Here is a 24,561-nt window from a genome sequence, read left to right as displayed (position 1 = left end):
ATTGTATGAGTGTGTATCGCTACATGATTGTATGAGTGTGTATCGCTACATGATTGTATGAGTGTGTATCGCTACATGATTGTATGAGTGATTGTATGAGTGTATATCGCTACATGATTGTATGAGTGCGTATCATCAATACATGATTGTATGAGTGTGTATCGCTACATGATTGTATGAGTGATGGTATGAGTGTGTATCGCTACATGATTGTATGAGTGCGTGTCATCAATACATGATTGTATGAGTGTGTATCGCTACATGATTGTATGAGTATGTATCGCTACATGATTGTATGAGTGTGTATCGCTACATGATTGTATGAGTGATTGTATGAGTGTGTATCACTACATGATTGTATGAGTGTGTATCGCTACATGATTGTATGTGTGTGTATCGCTACATGATTGTATGAGTGTGTATCGCTACATGATTGTATGAGTGTGTATCGCTACATGATTGTATGAGTGTGTATCGCTACATGATTGTTTTAGTGTGTATCGCTAAATGATTGTATGAGTGTGTATCGCTACATGATTGTATGAGTGTGTATCGCTAAATGATTGTATGAGTGTGTATCGCTACATGATTGTATGAGTGTGTATCGCTACATGATTGTATGAGTGTGTATCGCTACATGATTGTATGAGTGTGTATCGCTACATGATTGTATGTGTGTGTATCGCTAAATGATTGTATGAGTGTGTATCACTACATGATTGTATGAGTGTGTATCGCTACATGATTGTATGAGTGTGTATCGCTACATGATTGTATGAGTGTGTATCGCTACATGATTGTATGAGTGTGTATCGCTACATGATTGTATGAGTGTGTATCGCTACATGATTGTATGAGTGTGTATCGCTACATGATTGTATGAGTGTGTATCGCTGAATGATTGTATGAGTGTGTATCGCTACATGATTGTATGAGTGTGTATCGCTACATGATTGTATGTGTGTGTATCGCTACATGATTGTATGAGTGTGTATCGCTAAATGATTGTATGAGTGTGTATCACTACATGATTGTATGAGTGTGTATCGCTACATGATTGTATGAGTGTGTATCGCTACATGATTGTATGAGTGTGTATCGCTACATGATTGTATGAGTGTGTATCGCTGAATGATTGTATGAGTGTGTATCGCTACATGATTGTATGAGTGTGTATCGCTACATGATTGTATGAGTGTGTATCGCTACATGATTGTATGAGTGTGTATCGCTGAATGATTGTATGAGTGTGTATCGCTACATGATTGTATGAGTGTGTATCGCTACATGATTGTATGTGTGTGTATCGCTGCATGATTGTATGAGTGTGTATCTCTACATGATTGTATGAGTGTGTATCGCTACATGATTGTTTGAGTGTGTATCGCTACATGATTGTATGTGTGTGTATCGCTAAATGATTGTATGAGTGTGCATCACTACATGATTGTATGAGTGTGTATCGCTACATGATTGTATGAGTGTGTATCGCTACATGATTGTATGAGTGTGTATCGCTACATGATTGTATGAGTGTGTATCGCTACATGATTGTATGAGTGTGTATCGCTGAATGATTGTATGAGTGTGTATCGCTACATGATTGTATAAGTGTGTATCACTACATGATTGTATGAGTGTGTATCGCTACATGATTGTATGTGTGTGTATCACTACATGATTGTATGAGTGTGTATCGCTACATGATTGTATGAGTGTGTATCGCTACATGATTGTATGAGTGTGTATCGCTGAATGATTGTATGAGTGTGTATCGCTACATGATTGTATGAGTGTGTATCGCTACATGATTGTATGAGTGTGTATCGCTACATGATTGTATGAGTGTGTATCGCTACATGATTGTATGAGTGTGTATCGCTACATGATTGTATGAGTGTGTATCGCTGAATGATTGTATGAGTGTGTATCGCTACATGATTGTATGAGTGTGTATCACTACATGATTGTATGAGTGTGTATCGCTACATGATTGTATGTGTGTGTATCACTACATGATTGTATGAGTGTGTATCGCTACATGATTGTATGAGTGTGTATCGCTACATGATTGTATGAGTGTGTATCGCTGAATGATTGTATGAGTGTGTATCGCTACATGATTGTATGAGTGTGTATCGCTACATGATTGTATGAGTGTGTATCGCTACATGATTGTATGAGTGTGTATCGCTACATGATTGTATGAGTGTGTATCGCTACATGATTGTTTGTGTGTGTATCGCTAAATGATTGTATGAGTGTGTATCACTACATGATTGTACGAGTGTGTATCGCTACATGATTGTATTAGTGTGAATCGCTAAATGATTGTATGAGTGTGTATCGCTACATGATTGTATGAGTGTGTATCGCTACATGATTGTATGAGTGTATATATCACTACATGATTGTATGAGTGTGTATCGCTACATGATTGTATGAGTGTGTATCGCTACATGATTGTATGAGTGTGTATCGCTACATGATTGTATGAGTGTGTATCGCTGAATGATTGTATGAGTGTGTATCGCTACATGATTGTATGAGTGTGTATCGCTACATGATTGTATGTGTGTGTATCGCTAAATGATTGTATGAGTGTGTATCCCTACATGATTGTATGAGTGTGTATCGCTACATGATTGTATGAGTGTATATCGCTACATGATTGTATGAGTGTGTATCGCTAAATGATTGTATGAGTGTGTATCGCTACATGATTGTATGAGTGTGTATCGCTACATGATTGTATGAGTGATTGTATGAGTGTGTATCGCTACATGATTGTATGAGTGTGTATCGCTACATGATTGTATGAGTGTGTATCGCTACATGATTGAATGAGTGTGTATCGCTACATGATTGTATGAGTGATTGTATGAGTGATTGTATGAGTGTGTATCGCTACATGATTGTATGAGTGCGTATCATCAATACATGATTGTATGAGTGTGTATCGCTACATGATTGTATGAGTGTGTATCGCTACATGATTGTATGAGTGATGGTATGAGTGTGTATCGCTACATGATTGTATGAGTGCGTGTCATCAATACATGATTGTATGAGTGTGTATCGCTACATGATTGTATGAGTATGTATCGCTACATGATTGTATGAGTGTGTATCGCTACATGATTGTATGAGTGATTGTATGAGTGTGTATCGCTACATGATTGTATGAGTGTGTATCACTGAATGATTGTATGAGTGTGTATCGCTACATGATTGTATGAGTGATTGTATGAGTGTGTATCGCTACATGATTGTATGAGTGTGTATCACTGAATGATTGTATGAGTGTGTATCGCTACATGATTGTATGAGTGTGTATCGCTACATGATTGTATGAGTGTGTATCGCTATGTGAGCGACTACGGGCCTGATCACAAAAGCAAAATCTTTCTCTAATGGGCAAAACCATGTGCACTGCGGGAGGGGGGGGGGGGGGGGGGGGGGGGGGGAGGTAACATGTGCAGAGAGAGTTAGATTTGGGTGGGTTATTTTGTTTCTGTGCAGGGTGAATACTGGCTGCTTTATTTTTACACTGCAATTTAGATTTCAGTTTGAACACACCCCACCCGAATCTAACTCTCTCTGCACATGTTACATCTGCCCCACCTGCACTGCACATGGGGGGTCATTCCGAGTTGTTCGCTCGGTAAATTTCTTCGCATCGCAGCGATTTTCCGCTTAGTGCGCATGCGCAATGTTCACACTGCGACTGCGCCAAGTAAATTTGCTATGCAGTTAGGAATTTTACTCACGGTTTTTTCTTCGTTCTGGTGATCGGAGTGTGATTGACAGGAAGTGGGTGTTTCTGGGCGGAAACAGGCCGTTTTATGGGTGTGTGTGAAAAAACGCTACCGTTTCTGGGAAAAACGCGGGAGTGGCTGGAGAAACGGAGGAGTGTCTGGGCGAACGCTGGGTGTGTTTGTGACGTCAAACCAGGAACGACAAGCACTGAACTGATCGCAGATGCCGATTAAGTTTCGAGTTACTCAGAAACTGCACAGAAATGTCTTATCGCAACATTGCGAATCTTTCGTTCGCAATTTTAAGAAGCTAAGATTCACTCCCAGTAGGCGGCGGCTTAGCGTGTGCAAAGCTGCTAAAAGCAGCTTGCGAGCGAACAACTCGGAATGACCCCCCATGGGCCCTCATTCTGAGTTGTTCGCTCGCTAGCTGCTTTTAGCAGCATTGCACACGCTAAGCCGCCGCCCTCTGGGAGTGTATCTTAGCTTAGCAGAATTGCGAACGAAAGATTAGCAGAATTGCGAATAGAAATTTCTTAGCAGTTTCTGAGTAGCTCCAGACTTACTCCGCACACTCCCATAAAACGGCCCAGTTTCCGCCCAGAAACACCCACTTCCTGTCAATCACACTCCGATCACTAGAACGATGAAAAAGCTTCGTTATGCCGTGAGTAAAATACCTAACTTTTGTGTAAAATAACTAAGCGCATGCGCTCTGCGAACCTTGCGCATGCGCAGTAAGCGGCTAATCGCAGTATAGCGAAAATCGGCAACGAGCGAACAACTCGGAATGACCCCCATGGTTTTGCCCATTAGAGAAAAAGTTTGCTGTTGCGATCAGGTGTGAGTTAGGCCCTATGGGGGTCATTCCGAGTTGTTCGCTCGTTATTTTTTTCTCGCAACCGAGCGATTAGTCGCTAATGCGCATGCGCAATGTCCGCAGTGCGACTGCGCCAAGTAAATTTGCTATGCAGTTGGGAATTTTACTCACGGCATTACGAGGTTTTTTCTTCGTTCTGGTGATCGGAGTGTGATTGACAGGAAGTGGGTGTTTCTGGGGCGGAAACTGGCCGTTTTATGGGTGTGTGCGAAAAAACGCTACCGTTTCTGGGAAAAACGCGGGAGTGGCTGGAGAAACGGAGGAGTGTCTGGGCGAACGCTGGGTGTGTTTGTGACGTCAAACCAGGAACGAAACTGACTGAACTGATCGCAGTGGCAGAGTAAGTCTGGAGCTACTCAGAAACTGCTAAGAAGTGTCTATTCGCAATTCTGCTAATCTTTCGTTCGCAATTTTGATAAGCTAAGATTCACTCCCAGTAGGCGGCGGCTTAGCGTGTGCAAAGCTGCTAAAAGCAGCTTGTGAGCGAACAACTCGGAATGACCCCCCATATCAGGGTATATCAGTGCACGCTGTATGAATGATGGCCCTCATTCCGAGTTGTTCGCTCGCAAGCTGCTTTTAGCAGCTTTGCACACGCTAAGCCACCGCCTACTGGGAGTGAATCTTAGCTTATCAAAATTGCGAACGAAAGATTAGCAGAATTGCGAATAGACACTTCTTAGCAGTTTCTGAGTAGCTCCAGACTTACTCGGCATCTGCGATCAGTTCAGTCAGTTTCGTTCCTGGTTTGACGTCACAAACACACCCAGCGTTCGCTCAGACACTCCCCCGTTTCTTCAGACACTCCCGCGTTTTTCCCAGAAACGGTAGCGTTTTTTCACACACTCCCATAAAACGGCCAGTTTCCGCCCAGAAACACCCACTTCCTGTCAATCACATTACGATCACCAGAACGAAGAAAAAACCTCGTAATGCCGTGAGTAAAATACCTAACTGCATAGCAAATTTACTTGGCGCAGTCGCACTGCGGACATTGCGCATGCGCATTAGCGACTAATCGCTCCGTTGCGAGAAAAAAATAACGAGCAAACAACTCGGAATGACCACCGATGTGTATTCAGCTTGTGCAATGTGCCTTCTTATACTGAGTGATGGATTATAGAGCGTCCCTATTTCCTGCAGGAACAGAGCCGTTCCCCACCTGTCCCTCCGCTCTCAGTGATTAGTAACAGATTTAGTCATTCTCATTTTCATGCTGTGCACAGAACCTGTTCTTCTATAAAAGCGCTGAATCACCTGATAATAATCCGCACCTATTATATCCGTAGGGGATGTCACAGCTCCGATTTTGAAACTTACTAATCCCATTAATCATATTTATTGTGTTACTGCATTACACAAGGCTGGCCTGACAAATTGTCATGTTCTTACCGCCTGCCAAAATAATTATATACAAAACAGCCCTCAGGTTCCCTCAGACGATGAAAGCAATCTGCACTATTACTGGAGTATTTTGTATATTGTGATGCCCTCAGGAAAGCCATTCCTGTAATAAGATGTTTACAGGAACTGAATGCCTGTGTCTAAAGTGCCCCCGTCACCTACAAAGATCCCACAGCCAATCAGATCATTAGGAATCAGCGACTCAATTATCTTGTGACTATAATTTTTTTTATTTTTTTTATTCAAAGCGTTTTCGCGCAGCATCCGATCAGGTCTAAACTGCGTCGGCGCATGCTAGATAGCCGACGGCTGTCTCAGCCCTGCGATCGCCTCTGCCCGATTGACAAGCAGAAGCGGTCGCTGGGCGGGAGGGGGGCGGGAAGGTGGCATTTGGCCACCGTTTAGGGGGCGCAGTCCGGACAACGCAGGCTGGACCGCTGGGTGGCTGGGAGCTACTCTTCAAGTACAGAAGCATCACCGCTGTGTGATGCTTTGTACTTGTGCAGCGGGGTTGGGCCTGACATGCGGGGCGGACTAGCCCTGTGCTGGGCGTGTCCCCCCCCCCCCATGTCAGAGAAACTGATTGTAGATGATCTAAAGTTAGAACATCTACGATCAGGTCTGAATTAGGCCCCCTGTGCACTGCAGGGGAGGCAGATGTAACATGTGCAGAGAGAGTTAGATTTGGGTGGGGTGTGTTCAAACTGAAATCTAAATAGCAGTGTAAAAATTAAGCAGCCAGTATTTACCCTGCACAGAAACGATATAACCCACCCAAATCTAACTCTCTCTGCACATGTTACATCTGCCCCCCCTGCAGTGCACATGGGGGGTAATTCCAAGTTGATCGCAGCAGGAATTTTTTTAGCAATTGGGCAAAACCATGTGCACTGCAGGGGGAGGCAGATTTAACATGTGCAGAGAGAGTTAGATTTGGGTGTGGTGTGTTCAATCTGCAATCTAATTTGCAGTGTAAAAATAAAGCAGCCAGTATTTACCCTGCACAGAAACAAAATAACCAACCCAAATCTAACTCTCTCTGCACATGTTATATCTGTCCCCCCTGCAGTGCACATGGTTTTGCCCAATTGCTAACAGAATTCCTGCTACGATCAACTTGGAATTACCCCCATGGTTTTACCCAACTGCTAACAAATTTACTGCTGCGATCAGGTCTGGATTTGTTAGATAGCAGTGATAACGCATCACCAGTGATAACTGCAGCAATAGTTGGTGTTGATGATAATTAGTCCTCATTGTATATTAGGTATCCGTTTAGCAGGTCAACCCTACTTAGGTCGACAGTCACTAGGTCGACCACTATTGGTTGACATTGACATGGTCGACGTGGATATATGGTCGACACATGAAAATGGTGTACACAGGACAGGTCGACACATGAAAAGGTCGACATGGTTTAAAAAAAATCAATTTTTTTTTTTTTTTACTTTTTCATACGTTACCATCCACGTGGACTATGATTAGGAATAATGACCTTTGCCGAGCGCAGCGGTAGCGAGGCGAGGCACCTTGCCCACATGGCGAGTGAAGCGAGCCATGCAAGGGGATGCTGTGCACTAATTGGGGTTCCTGGTCATGTTATGTGCCGGCCACACCCATTAACCGATGACTACATGACATCACACCGAGGGGGTGGAGTCACCAGTGCAGGTAACGGCAGCTTTCAGGACGCTCCAGTGGGGCTGCACAGAATGTGGGGAGCCTGCCCAGAGTGCTGAAAGGACGCTCTGGTCCAGAGGCGGATTTAGACCTCATGGGGCCCTAAGCAAGACATCGATTTGGGGCCCCCCTTCCTCAAACAATCCTCAGTGTGCCTCCCCCCCCCCCCCCACAAATTGTAACAGACAGGTCCCCGCTCATTATGTCACCGCACCAGTCAGTGTATGCTACCCAAATGCCCCCCGCCAATTATAGCAGGCAGATGGTAGTTGTGCTAGTGTATTTATTATTCTTTATTACCAGTTATCTCTATAGCCCACACATATTCCACAGCGCTTTACAGAGAACATTTGGCCATTCACATCAGTCCCTGCCCCAGTGGAGCTTACACTCTATATTCTCCACCACATGTACACGCACACACATTCACACTAGAATTAATTTTGGGAGCCAATTAAACATTTAGTATATTTTTGGATTGTGGGAGGAAACCGGAGTACCCGGAGGAAGCCCACGCAAGTACGGGGAGAATATACAAACTCCACACAGGGCCATGGTGGGAATTAAACCCATGACATGAGGGCTGTGAGGCAGTAATGCTAACCACTACACCATCCGTGCTGCCCTTAAAAATCACACTGTAGGCACTGCACACAGGCATGCGCTGGAGCCGGCACCTAGCTATCTAATCACTGACAGCCTGATGGGAGTATTCAGCCAGCCCAGCTGTCAGACAATTTCGGTGAAGCTCGTGGTCCGCCGAAAATACTCTTTATACAGCCTTGTCAGCTAGCCCCCTGGGACCAGCAGGGCCCCCTAGGACGAGCAGGGCCCTAACCAGCTGCTTTTGTTGACTAGTGGTAAATCCTCCACTGCTCTGGCCGGTGTTGCAGCAGCCGTTCCAAGGAAATAAGTATGATTTACCCAGGGACGGATTAAGACAGGTGGGGGCCCCAGGCAACAAACGTGTGGGGGGCCCCCACTGCTAAAATTGCTGGCAAAGACAATCCCCCCAGCGCAAACGCACACATAAATTGCTGTACGTACACACACACACACACACACACACACACACACACACACACTCACTCCCCCACTCACCCTGGACAACATGGAGCAGCATCAGCCTGGCCGGTGACAGCAGCACACGCAGGCGGCTCAGTCAGTGTCTCCCAGGATAGTGAAGGAAAATCCCAGAGACACTGATGAGCTGACGGCGCGTGCTGTTGAGTGTATACAGAGCTCCTGGCGGCCACGGGAGACTGCATCAATTTAAAAAGCAGGGGTCTGTGCGGGCCCTGGGATGGCCGCCCCTGTCGCCCCTCCTATAATCCGGCTCTGGATTTACCGGTGGGCGGGATGTCAGCTGTCCATATCACCTCACTGCGGCCTCGGTGGCTCGCTGCACTCGCCGCAGGATCTATTCCCACTCTATGGGTGTTGTAGACCCCACGAGTGGGAATAGTTCTGTTCCGGCTGGCGCATTGACGGCTGTTTGGATTCCGACGGTGGTATCCTTGGATCCCAACAGCCGTCAAATTGAATGCATCCCGTTCTATGCACCCCGTTAGCCAGATGCCTGGACCGTATGGCAGTGACGGTTGCATACTTGCCTACTTGCTGCGAGGGGGGGGGGGGGCTATTTGCCGTTATTCACATTTTTTAGCCACGCCCCCTTCACACTATTGCTGCGTTTTCAATGCTTGTATTCTAATTCTGTCTGCGTTACTAGGAAGTGGGCGGGATGTGGGAGAGTCACATAGCCTGCGGGGAACTACCCTAAAAATCAGGAGTCTCCCGCAGCTTCGGGGATTCCTGCTCTGTATGCGGTGTCACTGTTAGAGCACACCCCCTAGTTACAGCCCTGGCGCTAGCTTGCATGACGTTTCCCTCATGAATTATAACTAAAGAAATGGGCCCTCATTCCGAGTTGATCGCTCGCTGCCGATTTTCGCAGCGCAGCGATCAGGTTACTATTGCGCATGTGTATTCACCGCAATGCGCAGGCGCGTCGTACGGGTACAAACAGCATCGTTGCTGTGCAATGCTTCTAGCGATTAATCCATTCGCACAACCGATCGCAAGGTGATTGACAGGAAGAGGGCGTTTGTGGGTGTCACTGACCGTTTTCTGGGAGTGGTAGGGAAAACGCAGGCGTGTCCAGGCGTTTGCAGGGCGGGTGTCTGACGTCAATCCCGGGACCGGACAGGCTGAAGTGATTGCAAGGGCTGAGTAATTCCAGAGCTACTCAGAAACTGCAAAAAAAAATTCATCCCGCTCAGCTGCACAGGCGTTCGCACACTTGCAAAGCAAAAATACACTCCCCTAGAGGCGGCGACCATCTGATCGCTGCGCTGCAAAAAATAGCTAGTGAACGATCAACTTCGGAAGGAGGGCCATAAAACGTTAAAAAAGATGTAATAAATCTGCACAAGATCATGCAAAATTAACTTGTTAAACAAAAATCTACTTAAAAATAAAATTTATGCCTACTGTCAAATATAAAGGGGGGGGGGGGGGCTATTGCTGGAGGCAGTAGAAGGCTATAACCTGGAATACATGGTGTAGGCTATCACTGGCGCTTTGGCTTGTTAAATAGGTAGAAAATGGGTGTTTTCACCATATATAGGCCCTCATTCCGAGTTGTTCGCTCGCAAGTGAATTTTAGCAGATTTGCTCATGCTAAGCCGCCGCCTACTGGGAGTGAATCTTAGCATCTTAAAATTGCGAACGATGTATTCGCAATATTGCGATTACACACCTCGTAGCAGTTTCTGAGTAGCTCCAGACTTACTCGGCATCTGCGATCATTTCAGTGCTTGTCGTTCCTGGTTTGACGTCACAAACACACCCAGCGTTCGCCCAGACACTCCTCCGTTTCTCCGGCCACTCCCGTGTTTTTCCCAGAAACGGCAGTGTTTTTTCACACACTCCAATAAAACGGCCAGTTTACGCCCAGAAACACCCACTTCCTGTCAATCACATTACGATCACCAGAACGATGAAAACGCCGTGAGTAAAATTCCTAACTGCATAGCAAATTTACTTGGCGCGGTCACAGTGCGGACATTGCGCATGCGCATTAAGCGGAAAATCGCTGCGATGCGAAGATTTTTACCGAGCGAACAACTCGGAATGAGGGCCATAGATCTGTCTCCCTATGATAAATAGACCCTTAAATCCAGTATATAAAGCTCTGTGGATTACACACTCAGCTACCCTTGCAGCGTTGTCTTATTACTGGGCTGAGGCTGATCACGATGTGTGATACATGCGTTGCGGTCAGTCGGACCAATATCACTGTGTGTGAGGCCTGTAGTTCCCAATAATGTATATATTGAGAGCAATTGGATCCTGTTAGAAGGTAACCGCTGTGTGTGCAATCGCCTATATAATATCTGTATGGAACTGTACCTATCTCTGAATCACCCAGATACAATGCATTATTGTCTAGTGAATATATATCAGTTTATTTTCCTTGTGGAAAGTCCCTTATTTTCCAGATTTTTAGATTATGCTTATTAATGAATATATGAGGTTGAGGAGACGGTAAAGTACTGTATAAGAGACTGAGGAGACGGTGAGTCCGCAGTCCAGGCTTAATCCCCCTCAGGGCTGGTTGTCAGTGGTGGGCAGAGCCGTAACTAGACTCTTTGGTGCCCTGTGCCAGAGAGAGAGAGAGAGTTGGCGCCCCCCACCCCCCTGCCCATTTTTCTAATAGGGACATAAGGCGCAGCCTCATGGGGAAGGAGCATGACAAGATTGAGCCCAGAGAAAGGCCATTGCATTTGAGCAGCAGTAGCGGCTCTTACCACGAGCAAGCATGCTTTTTGCACGGGGTGCCAATACCCCGAGGGCACCGCCGCCGCCGTGGCAAGAGCTGCTACTCCTGATCCCCCCCCTCTCCCTGGCTGCAACCGGCGCCGTGGGCTGTGTGGGTGCCCGCTGCAGCCAGCATCGCTGACTGACGCAGCGCAGCTGAGCCAGCGGCCGGAGACAGCAGCAGCAGCGGCAGCGCTCCAGAAGCAGGAGCGGGGCTGGTAAGTATTGTTTTTTTGTTTGTTTTTCTTGTTTGCAAACGTTGCTACTACAGGGGGCACTACTACAGAGGGCACTGCTGCAGGGGGAACAGCTACTGTGGGCAAATCAATTGGGGGCACAGCTACTGGGGGCAAATCTACTGGGGGCACAGCTGCTGGGGGTACAGCTACTGGGGGCACAGCTACAGGGGGCACATCTAAGGGGGGTCACAACTACTGGGGCACAGCTACAGGGAGGCACAACTACAGGGGGATAACTGTGGCCATGCCCCTTCCCTATGAAGAAGCCACAACCTCTATTTTTGACCGCGCGCCTTCGGTGCACACCAACTCTATTTTACTGTGTGTGTGTGTGTGGGGAGGGGGGGGGGTGCCACGGGAAACTTTCGCCCTGGGCGCCACAAGGTCTAGAACCGGCCCTGTTGAGCAGATCTGTGTAATGTGCAGCCACACATCCAATCTTTTGCAGCCACACACTACATAGATCTGCTCAGCCGCAATGCTGATAATTTTTTCACAAAGTACAAGGTATTACCTTAAAATTATCTATCTTTTTTTGCAGGGATAGATAGCTCAATGAATAGATTGTCTGACTGCAATACCACAGAAAATGGGTTTGAATCCAGAGTATATCAGCATCTTGAAACGTAATAACTTCCCTGTCCCCCCGTATCCTAACCTTATACTCCCCCTAGTGCCTAACCATAACTTCCCTGTCCCCTTGCATCCTAACCTTATACTCCCCCTAGTGTAGCAGTACCCAACCCGCGGCTCTCGAGCTGCATGCGGCTCTTTCTATCTCCGCATGCGGCTCGTAAAATCCCGCGACGCCTCCCACTGCCCTAGTCTGCAATGCCCCATGCCAGCCCGTGAGCCAATCAGAGCTTGCGGACCGGCAGCCAATCAGGAGTCTTAACTGGTAAGCGAACTCTGATTGGCTCACGGACCGGCGCCTAATTAGAGAGAATCAACGCCGCCGGAGAGTGGAGACTGAGGGGCAGGAAAGGCGCATGCTGCGCTCTCCTCCCCTCACAAGCAGCAGACTGAGCAGAGCAACAGCGCGGCGGTGAGCAGCACTTGGGGGGGGGGGGGGGGGGGCACTGTGGCGACATGTGTATCTTACACTGGGGGCATATCTGGCACTGGGGGGACGTGTATCTGGCACTGGGGGCATATCTGTTAGTGGGGAGATGTGTATCTGGCAGTGGAGCATATCTGGCACTATGGGGACATATATGTATCTGGCACTGTGGCTTAATATATTTATCTGGCACTGTGGGGGCATATATGTATCTGGCACTGTGGAGGAATATATGTATCTGGCACTGTGGAGGAATATATGTATCTGGCACTGAGGGGACATATATGTATCTGGCACTGTGGGGACATATATGTATCTGGCACTGTGGAGGAATATATGTATCTGGCACTATGGGGACATATATGTATCTGGCACTGTGGAGGAATATATGTATCTGGCACTGTGGAGGAATATATGTATCTGGCACTATGGGGACATATATGTATCTGGCACTGAGGGGACATATATGTATCTGGCACTGTGGAGGAATATATGTATCTGGCACTGTGGGGGCATATATGTATCTGGCACTGTGGGGACATATATGTATCTGGCACTGTGGAGGAATATATGTATCTGGCACTGTGGGGACATATATGTATCTGGCACTGTGGAGGAATATATGTATCTGGCACTGTGGGGACATATATGTATCTGGGACTGTGGGGACATATATGTATCTGGCACTGTGGGGACATATATGTATCTGGCACTGTGGGGACATATATGTATCTGGCACTGTGGAGGAATATATGTATCTGGCACTGTGGAGGAATATATGTATTTGGCACTGTGGGGACATATGTATCTAGCACTGAGGGGACATATATGTATCTGGCACTGTGTGGACATATATGTATCTGGCACTGTGGGGACATATATGTATCTGACACTGTGGGGACATATGTATCTGGCACTGTGGGGACATATATGTATCTGGCACTGTGGGGACATATATGTATCTGGCACTGTGGGGACATATATGTATTTGGCACTGTGGAAACACATATGCATCTGGCACTGTGGAGGAATATATGTATCTGGCACTGTGGAGGAATATATGTATCTGGCACTGTGGGGACATATATGTATCTGGCACTGTGGGGACAAATATGTATTTGGCACTGTGGAAACATATATGTATCTGGCACTGTGGAGGAATATATGTATCTGGCACTGTGGGGACATATATGTATCTGGCACTGTGGGGGCATATCTGTATCTGGCACTGTGGGGGCAGATATGTATTTGGCACTGTGGAGACACCCATTTTTTTGTGGTTTTATATGTATGTGTCACTGTACAGTGGCTTTATTTGTATGTGGCACTGTACAACATGACTAAAAATTAGATTATGACACAAGGTCATATTCCTACAAACGTCAAACTGAAAGGTGTGCGCACAAAAATGGGGTGTGGCTTTGTGACAACTATGCCATGCCCCCATTTTTGTTCGCGCTCCTTTGGCGCACACATGATATGGCTCTTACCCTTGACTACTGATATTTTCTGGCTCTTTGCCACTGACTGGTCGGCCACCCCTGCCCTAGTGTCTAACCCTCCTGGCCCGATTATTGACATTCTGAGGACGTCGATATTTCACGTGGGGCGACATTCAGGTTCCCGTGCCTGGATCCCATTTTCCTATGTTCTGCCTTGTTGAGTTACGGTACTGTATTACGCCTACAGATGTTTCCAGTTTCATCATCGCAATTCGTTTTCCGCAAATAGTGTTCTCCGTAGGAATGCATTATGCATACGCATGCAGTGATTAGTTGCGGCAGGTTGCGGGGGATCGCTGCTGCGATACGTACACACGCAGCAAGTGACAAGCAGTAAGATCAAGCTGAACATCTGTGCATTATAACTGTCACGTGCAGATATTATTATGAAAACCAATGTGTAGAATTTGTCTCTTCTGCTGTTTTGGAAAGGTGAATTAATGCTGAAATGAGAACCACAAAGTGTTTCTTGCCGGTGGGTAGACAGACAGAGAGGGTCATTCCGAGCTGTTCGCTCGTTGCCGATTTTCGCTATACTGCGATTAGTCGCTTACTGCGCATGCGCTTAGTTATTTTACACAAAAGTTTTGTATTTTACTCACGGCATAACGAAGCTTTTTCATCGCTGTGTGATTGTAGTGTGATTGACAGGAAGTGGGTGTTTCTGGGCGGAAACTGGCCGTTTTATGGGAGTATGCGGAAAAACGCAGGCGTTCAAGTTGCAAAACGCAGGAGTGTCTGAAGAAACGGGGGAGTGTCTGGGCGAACGCTGGGTGTGTTTGTGACATCAAACCAGGAACGAAAAGGACTGAGCTGGTCGCAATGGCTGAGTAAGTGTGGAGCTACTCAGAAACTGCTAAGAAATTTCTATTCGCAATTCTGCTAATCTTTCGTTCGCAATTCTGCTAAGCTAAGATACACTCCCAGAGGGCGGCAGCTTAGCGTGTGCAATGCTGCTAAAAGCAGCTAGCGAGCGAACAACTCGGAATCACCCCCCGAGTACACACATTTGCTGTCAGTCCACATTTTTACATTTTCAGAGAATGCACTTTTATGGGCTGGGTAGATTGGTTGCGAGGACAGATATGCAAACTAATGGTATTATCATGAAATGCAAAGCCATCTGATAAAACAAAGGGGGTCATTCCAAGTTGATCGCTCGCTACGGATTTTCGCAGCACAGCGATCATGGCAGAACGGGGCTAATCTGCGCATGCGTATGCACCGCAATGCGCAGGCGCGCCGTACGAGTACACAGTGGCTCGTTACCCAGCGATGGCTTCTACGACGATTCCGTTCGCACAGTCGGTCGAAAGGAGATTGACAGAAAGAGGGCGTTTGTGGGTATCAACTGACCGTTTTCTGGGAGTGTTTGGAAAAACGCAGGCGTGTCCGGGCGTTTGCAGGGCGGGTATCTGACGTCAATTCCCGTAGCAAAAACACTGAAGTGATCGCAGCGGCTGAGTAAGTCCAGACCTACTCTGAAATTGCACAAAATGTTTTTGTGCAAAGACGTTCGCACACTTGCAAAGCGAAAATACACTCCCCCGTGGGGCGGCGACTATGCGTTTGCACGGCTGCTTAAAGTAGCTAGCGAGCGATCAACTCGGAATGAGGGCCAAGGTGTCATTTGTGTGAGCACTGCACACTTAAGGACAGATTTTGACGTTGGAATGTGACAGCGCCCAGAAAGGTCCAAAATAGGCTCGGCAGCGAATGAGTTAAACATTAAACTCTGATGTGTGTGTGTGTGTGTGTGTGTGTGTGTGTGTGTGTGTGTGTGTGTGTGTGTGTGTGTGTGTGTGTGTGTGAGATGCGGTTACAGTACGACACTGGTCGGATTTCATGTGCAGTCATCTACCCCTGTATAAGCGCAGTGCGATCAGATATCACACAGTTATGATATGAAGCTGCTGTCATTAGATATAACAAAGGTGTAAGAATCAGAAGCATGAGCACAGACAATAAAATCATGGCACTGATAAAATGTAACCCCTTCATGTTTAATACATGACATCCGTAGGGGAGAAATTATCCCTATAACTTGGGTTGTCCATGACCTGGGACGCTATGATACAATGGAATCTGCTGGATCTGTTCTCGGATTTCTTCCAGCACATGGGTAAAGCTGGTAGTTTACGGACGTGGCTGTGACACCTTCTCCCACGTACCTGAAGGAGTTAATTTTTATTTAAACCTCCTAAAATAAATAGCTTGGGCAGAGTGACCCGCCCCTTGGCAGGTTCCCTCTCTGTAGCCTTGGTACATTCTGACTGTTACACACCTTGGACAGCGTATATGCAGGTTCCGTGTCCAGGTGTCTGGGATTGCAAAGCTGGGGGAGGACGGATAACATTAGGTGAGGCTGCCGGGTTCGGTGCGTGGTACATGGGGCATAGTCTGTGTACCCAGATTCTACGTGGAGGAAATCCCAGGAAGCAGATTGCTGGGGAGACCCCGGCTCGCCATAAGGTCAGTGCTGGGGATGATATAATAGAGAGGTGGCTGTTAATGCTTTGTCCTTAACCTGCCCACAATTCAGTGAGAGTCCCTACAGGTGTGTGGGTGCGGCTCGGCTTTACCAGCTGCGTTTACTCGGAATCGGAACATTCATTCACCTGTCAGATTTCAGGGAACTTCATTTATCAACACCCACAGGGTGAGCCTAGTCGAACAGATTCCAGAGCATTAAATAAATATTTTCCTGTTAATGAATCAGGAACTTGTTCTAGAGCAGTGTTTCTCAAACCCAGTCACCATGGAACCCGAGCAGTGCAGGTTTTCCAGATCAACTGCTGGAGCACAGGTGTGTTAATTGACTAACAATAGATCTGCATGTGGTTTAATTATTCCTGAGGATACCTTGAAAACATGCACTGTTAGGTTTCCATGGGGGCGGAGTTTGAGAATCACTGTTCTAGACCTATGAAAGCCTGACCTATTTTCACCATGTGATAATGTTCTGCTTCTAATTTTCCAATGACATTAACTTGGATTAAGTTAACTGCATTAATGTTTAAAATACCTTTACCATCTGTTGCTTCAGCCCAGGTTTTACATGTGGACTGCAAATAGGAAAAATATGGTGGAAATGCGCATCTCTAAACATGACTCATCTAAGGTCATATATTCCAGCGTCTGTCGTCCTCTGATCAGATCACATCTCTGATGTCTTTATACCCGCTGGAATAAAATAGGATCTCCCATCGGGGGTAATTTGCAATGCATTAGGATTGCGTTTAGTTCCGGGGCAGTACTACAACAGGGACCGTCGTTTTGTCATTGTGCAGCTTTGGAGATTCTGTTGGAATCTAACATGGTGATATTATTGTTGAGGTCCTGTGATCGCCGTATAAAACCCATTTGATATTTTCAAACCCACACACACATTTGTCTAGATGAACCTTTGAAATACATTATTATAACTACGGAGCCATCTTTTCAAATACTAGATTTCCTGCGAATGTATCTCTTCCAACATTTGGCATATAGTTCTACTAGCTGTTGACCCTGGAATGCCTAGGTTTTTTTTTTAAATCTTTATCTCTTTTTCTCCTCCCCCACTCTTTCACCCTACCACTCTCCTCCCTTTTTATGCCATCTCTCTATCTTCTCCACCTTTCTCTCTTTTTCTCTTCACTCTACTTTTCTTTCTTTTTTTCACACTCATCTACCACTTTCTCCTCTTTTTCTATTTCTCCCTCCTCTCTCCCGTCTTCTCCTCCCCCCCCTTTCTTGCTCCTCTCCTCCCCCCCCCCCCCCCCTGACTCTCCTGCCCTGTGTGTCTGCGTCTGTTTCTTCCTTTTCGCCCCTTTGTCACTTTATTTTTCTATTCCTGCCTCCTCCCTCTCTCTTTCATCCTATCTCTCGTCCCCCTCCTCTGCCTCCCCAACTCTCCTGCCCTGTGTGCTTGCGTCTGTTTCTTCCTTTTCATCTCTCTCTCTCTCTTTTTAGACTTCAATACCTCTTTTTCTTCCTCAGGCCCATCTTCAGTTCTTCCAGTCATTGTTGCGTCCTCCATTCATTGGCTGCGGTGTGCGCTGTGCACATCACTGCGCTGACCTAACATGCATGCTTGTTTGCCTGCGTTGTGTAGGGCTAAGCACCAAAATGATGACATCATTTATATTAGCACTTTATTTTATGACATAGATTGTCGTCAGGGTTACCTTTTTTTCTTTTCACCTCTGCTGTTGTACATATTTGATTGTGCGTAATGCTGTGTTGTTGTTATTGGGTGCTTATCACAAGTATTTGGAGACTGTATATATGTGTTATGACATCACTGGCACAGAGGAGAGAGGTTAGAGTTCATAGAGGTCATGGGTTCGATTCCCACCATGGCCTTAACTGTGCGGAGTTTGTATATTCTCCCCGTACTTGCGTGGGTTTCCTCCGGGTACTCCGGTTTCCTCCCACAATTCCAAAATATACTGGTAAGTTAATTGGCTTCCAACAAATTAGCCCTAGCGTGAATGTGTGCGCGTGTACATGTGGTAGGGAATATAGATTGTAAGCTCCACTGGGGCAGGGACTGATGTGAATGTACAAATATTCTCTGTAAAGCGCTGCGGAATATGTGTGCGCTATATAAATAACTGGTAATAAATAAATAGCAAGTGCCATTAAATGCCAACATGATGCCATCATTGTATCAGCAATTGATTTTATTATATAGCTTAGGAAGAAACGGCAAGCAGACAGGGATCTATAGTGTCTGCCTTTCTCAACAAAGCAATGAGGAAGGCTAGTCAGATGCTTGGTTGCATAGGAAGAGGAATCAGTAGCAGGAAAAGAGAAGTAATAATGCCACTGTATAGGTCATTGGTGCGGCCTCATCTGGAATACTGTGTCCAGTTCTGGAGACCATATCTCCAGAAGGATATAAATACATTAGAGACTGTACAAAGAAGGGCAACTAAAATGGTGTATGGCCTACATCACAAAACTTACCCGGAAAGGTTAAAAGATCTTAACATGTATAGTTTGGAGGAGAGAAGGGAAAGGGGGGACATGATAGAAACTTTCAAATATATCAAGGGTCTTAACAAAGTTCAGGAGGGAAACATTTTTCAAAGGAAAAGAAGTATTAGAACTCGAGGACATACACTGAGACTTGAGGGGGGGAGGTTCAGGCGAAATTAAAGGAAAAATTACTGCACAGAAAGGGTAGTGGATAAGTGGAATAGCCTCCCATCAGAGGTGGTAGAGGCTAAGACTGTAGAGCAATTTAAACATGCTTGGGACAGGCATATGAATATCCTTACAAAGAATTAAGGTTCAAAAAGGGTTGAGATTACCTAAAGGATAAAAGATGGGCCAAGTGGTTCTTATCTGCCGTCAAATTCTATGTTTCTATGTCTTGTTAGGAGCCCACTTGAAGAATCACCTACACAAAGTAGGAAGTGACCCAATATTCCTGTGAGTGTAGCCCGGCTGGAGACAGTGCTGGGAGTCATTGACTAAGTGCAAATTGTCAGGTGTGCGGAGTAATGTCCACTTTGGCCTGTGCCTAGGCTGAGGCTCGTGGGTTTGTGGAGCATGTTAGCAGTGTGTGCAGACGAGAGGAGGAGTTGGCCTCGTAGACGGATTAATAATCAAAAGGACATTTCATTAAGTAGATTGAGATGACTGAAATGAGGTTACAGGGTGCAGATGGAGCATTTGTAGAGACATTTCTATTTTGTAAGTGCACTACTATTAGCACCAATTTAAAACTGGGGTGTCTGAGTCTTGTCTTATACTTTGGATGGGACTTCGTCGAAAAAGTGTATTCCCAGGCACATTCTGAGCAATGTAATATGCAGGTCATCACACAATGCAGACAGCTATAATTTAATGACCCTCATGATGCATGTAACCCATATATGAGACTGTTTGTGGGGGCCTATGTACTAAAGTCTCAGAGAGTGATAAAGTGGACGGAGATAAAGTACCAGCCAACCAGCTCCTGACATTTTTCAAACAGCCTGTAACATGGCAGTTAGGATCTGCTTGGCTGGTACTTTATACCTGTCCACTTTATCTCTCTCCAAGACATAGTACATAGACTCCTAAACCTGGCTGTATATCAGATGAGAACAGATAGTGGGTTCTCCCCCTTTCTCTAGTATCCCCCTGCACACTGATTAGTACTTGAAACTATATGGTAATAGAAATTCAGAGATATTTGTTGCATATATTTGCAAATGCATGATAAGCTCCCTGCCGAGTCCCTTCACAGCTTCTCTGATTATTGGCAGTCCCTACACTGCATGGTAACAATGCCCACTTAGGGCCATGTAATTGTCTATTGTAAGCCACCCCTGGCATCTCCATGTAGCACTACAGGAACCAGCATGCCTTCCAAATGCTGGTCCCTTACAATGCCTTCCACAACTGCAATCACAGTGATAGCTGCTCAATCAGTCTGGCAGCACTTATGTGGTGCATGAAGGGGGAGGAAGGTCACATCAACTGGTTCCTGTAGTGCTACTTGAAGATCCCAGATGTGGCTCCACTGCAAGCTAGCCCGCAATTTGGATGTATTTCTGTATGGGCCTTTGACATGAGGCCTTATTATAATAGCCAATTATGTGCCCCTAAGTGGGTATTGTTACCATGCAGTGTAGGGACTGCCGATAATCAGAGAAGCCGTGATTGGGCTTGGCAGCTTACCATGTATTTGCAAATATATGCAACAAACATCTTTGAATTTCTGTTACCATATAGTTTTCAAGTAATGTTGCAAGTACTATTTAGTGTGCAAGGGGGATACCGGGGGGAAGGGGGAAATTGCACCACCCTTTTCTGTTTTTTTGTGACGCCTCCCTTTCATGCACCTGATAAGTGCTGCCAAACTGATTCAGCAGCTATCAGATGAAACATAAAAAAGTTTTATTAATGGAAATCGCTTGTTTTACAGTGTTGGGAGGTTGTGACCTTTCCAGGCATATTTGGGAAGGGTCTTAATACAATATAACCGGCTATAACGAGTGCTTCACATTAATACTGTAGCACCTTTTTTTCCCCCGGCTGTAGCATTTGTCATTGATGTGGGAACAGTTTGGAAGTGTTATCGTTTTGGGCTTGTTGGCTAAGGCGTACACCCTGTGTCTAGATTTATTCCTCCTGGTGGACTTGTGCTATGTGAATCGTCTTTCAGCGGAGTCATCGCTTGTCTCGACTTGGCATTCGCCCAAAACCAACATCCACAGAAAGACAGTCTGAAGAGGAATAATAACAGAGAGCAGCGGATTTGTTTGTCGAGCTGTAGAATCAGTTATTGGTGTTTGGAAAATGGAGATTACTGAGCTTTCTCCTGACGTCAGCTTTCATTGCTGGAAGAGGAGGTCAGGAGGCGGACAGTTCACCAGCTTGAGTCATGGTGTGTACGGGTAGCTCTAATGGCAAGCAAAGGTCCCTCCGCGCTCTTTATACTGGCCTAAATATGCTGTACATGATGTGGTTGGTTGTTCATACTTTCACTTATAGTACCATGCATAGTAATAGCACAAGTGACCATCATGAAGCACGAGGAATTGGCCATACAGAGCCATGGTAGTGAGGGAAGAAAATGGCTGCACACTAAGGCCTGATTCAGGTGTTCTGCGTACTGTACATCTCCGATGGTTACTGATCCGCACATGGGCAGATCAGTGTCTGAGATGACGGTCGCTGTGCCCCCTAAGCTGCGGAATGATTGACATTATGCGCCCATTTTGAGGACGAGCAGCAGTGGTGACTGGTTTACAAAATGGGGGGGGTGTATGCCCAGTTTTGGAAGCGTGTCAAGGGCAGGATCTGCATCTTCTGTTGCAGATTTCCTGGCCTCAGCTGTTAGATTACACTGGACATCCTCATTACAGTACTTAGCTATCCGCTCTTTTTGCAGATGATCCGATGCTGCATCGTTGGGCGCAGCAGCCGATAAAAGAAGCTGCCAGGAGGCGTTTGGTTACACAAGGGGATCGATTCAATTGTTAGCGGCGCCTCCGGCTGGGCGTATATAGCAATGGGCATCAATCGGTGATATTCAATTGTTGCTCCGATAAAGCGGCCATTACCAGTTAAGGCACCTAACAGCTCCGGTTTTAGCTGCGCAAAGAGGCTAAACCCGTCTAAAGAGCTCGAATGGGCGTCCATTGCGTCCAAAGTCCGTGTAGATTACAGACTTTTTAATATATTTTTTCTCGCACCTCCTGAGACTACGTGAAAAAACGGGACTGCTGCGGCTAATGGCGTCAATCAGGGTAACAACTGACAGATGCCCAATCCTTTAGACGGCCAGCAGGTGGCGCGTGCCAGAATTGAATCAACCCCACAATGCCTCCTGCAGCAGCATATTATAGCACAGCAGCTGCGTCAACTGCGCCCACCTCTGTAACAGCCTCATAGTGCGGTAGAGGTGATATCCCCCATTTATTTTTAAGTATTTTGCGCTCAGATCACTACAAGGCATCAACAAGCACAAAGAGGGGCCCAGCACACACGGTATCAGTACAATTACCCAAGATGGCAGCCTGTTTCCATGGCAACAGAATACTGGACTTTATCAGAAAATGAAAACTTTACAGTTAAAATGGGATTTCCTTCATTTGTTCCATGACTGATTTGTAGTGCGGTATGGTCCTGGGAATAAATCAGTACTGTAGATGGGAGACATATTTCTTCTAATCTTTACCATATTAGTCAGAGGCGACTCCAGCATGATGTCAGCCTCTGTGGAGCAGACCCCAGTCTGGCACTCTGACAGCAGAATGTTGGTGCTCTGCATCGCCCGTCTCTTTACACCCCATCAATCCATGCTGCAAACCGTTATAGAAATGGATGTCTGTGGTTTGTCCTCCTCTGTATAGTCAGCCCTCGTAGCCGACAACTGTTTGGGAGACAGTAATCTGTAATGGTGATGTATCATCGGAATTAAGTACCTGTGAAATAAAAGTTCTGTTACCAAGGCTTTTTAAGGCAGTGTATGCAACTCTGGGGAGTCTATGCAGCACCATGCCGCTATGTGTCACAGATGGTCCCTGATTTATTCAGGGAAAGCCATGCCAGTTTTATCAGACAAAAATGTCCGAGCCTTTTACAGGCTGATGTGCCGCAACATCACGAATCCAGTAGTATTGGTGATGGCTTCATCACCATAGGAACCTATATCCAATACTGTACAGCTAAACGTATATAACAAGTAAATAGCACATGACAGACTGTTGCTGATATTCAAGAGCATTTTGCCGAACTATCAGCAACTTAATGTATCCCTTTATTGCATGGGGCTCTGCAAGAGGGAACCCTATCCTGGTCATACTTACCTACTTTGCAGCCCCCCTCTCAGGATGGGAGCAGACTGGTCGGCGCATAGGGGGTAGGGGGCGTGGCTGGCATGAAGGTGGGCTGTTTGGGGAGCATGTGCGCACAATTGCGTCATCATGGCTACACCCCCCCCCCCCCCCCCCACACTATACAGTGGCGAGAAAACAGGCATTGTACAGCAGGGGCGGGGTAAAGATAACGCAATTCAGCACAAATCGCAGTATCTGGTCCCCTCGGACAGCCACTTGTGTTCTGTTGTGGGCGGCCGAGGTGTGGGGGGGTCGGTGTGATCAGATAGCGGGGGATGCAGGAGATTTGCCCACTTTTTTTTTGGGGGGGGGGGGGGGGGGGGGGCGGGACCGCCACATGCCACATGATTTTCAGGAGCCTGCCTGGCCATGCCGGGAGGTTAGGCAAGTGTCATCTACGTGCGCCTGAAAATCACCTCCCAGTCACCGCCCAGGAAGGTGAATACATTTCTGAGGACATACGTCTCAATCACTACTGCGACTCTATGCATGATTCAGGACATCAAACTTCTTTGTATTTTATGCTTTATACTACATAACATCTTTATTCATGTTTGTGTGTTTTCCCTGTTGTGTGACCTTTGGCCATAGTGGAAAACACCATCAGAATCTACGAGAAAAATTGCCACCTGCTCCTGAAGTTGTAACAAAGTTTTGAAATAGGTTCCTAGTTAAGTGAAGTTTTTCGCCTGTGTGTTCCTCCACTACATATGGTGTGCCCACTGCATCATTCCTATCTCCTTCTCGGGGGCTGGTGGGAAACTGGTATCACCTATGGGAAAAAAATGATCAGCAAATGCAGCAATGACAAAGGTTTGTGCAATTACAGAGAAAAAAAGCACAAAAAAAAGCAGAGAATGTGTACATGTGCTTTCTGTGGCGTCTGTCAGTGC

At 46.3% G+C, this 24,561-nt stretch overlaps 1 protein-coding gene across 7 annotated transcripts in view; it reads left to right on the top strand.

Annotated features, from left to right (window-relative positions):
- Positions 1-24,561, top strand: part of DENND2B (DENN domain containing 2B) — a 421,742-nt gene that overhangs the window by 268,788 nt on the left and 128,393 nt on the right. The window contains exon 1 of one of the 7 annotated variants that reach the window (XM_063944054.1): positions 16,685-16,704. The exons of 5 other annotated variants lie outside the window; for them this stretch is intronic. The gene's annotated coding sequence lies outside the window, so the exon portion shown is untranslated. One more of the 7 variants, XM_063944053.1, reaches the window with a different exon arrangement.

Source organism: Pseudophryne corroboree, chromosome 11 (assembly GCF_028390025.1).
Source record: "Pseudophryne corroboree isolate aPseCor3 chromosome 11, aPseCor3.hap2, whole genome shotgun sequence".
In the NCBI taxonomy this organism is placed as follows: domain Eukaryota; kingdom Metazoa; phylum Chordata; class Amphibia; order Anura; family Myobatrachidae; genus Pseudophryne; species Pseudophryne corroboree.
The sequence above is the reverse complement of the archived record's forward strand: the minus strand, read 5'-3'. Positions and strand labels throughout refer to the sequence as shown.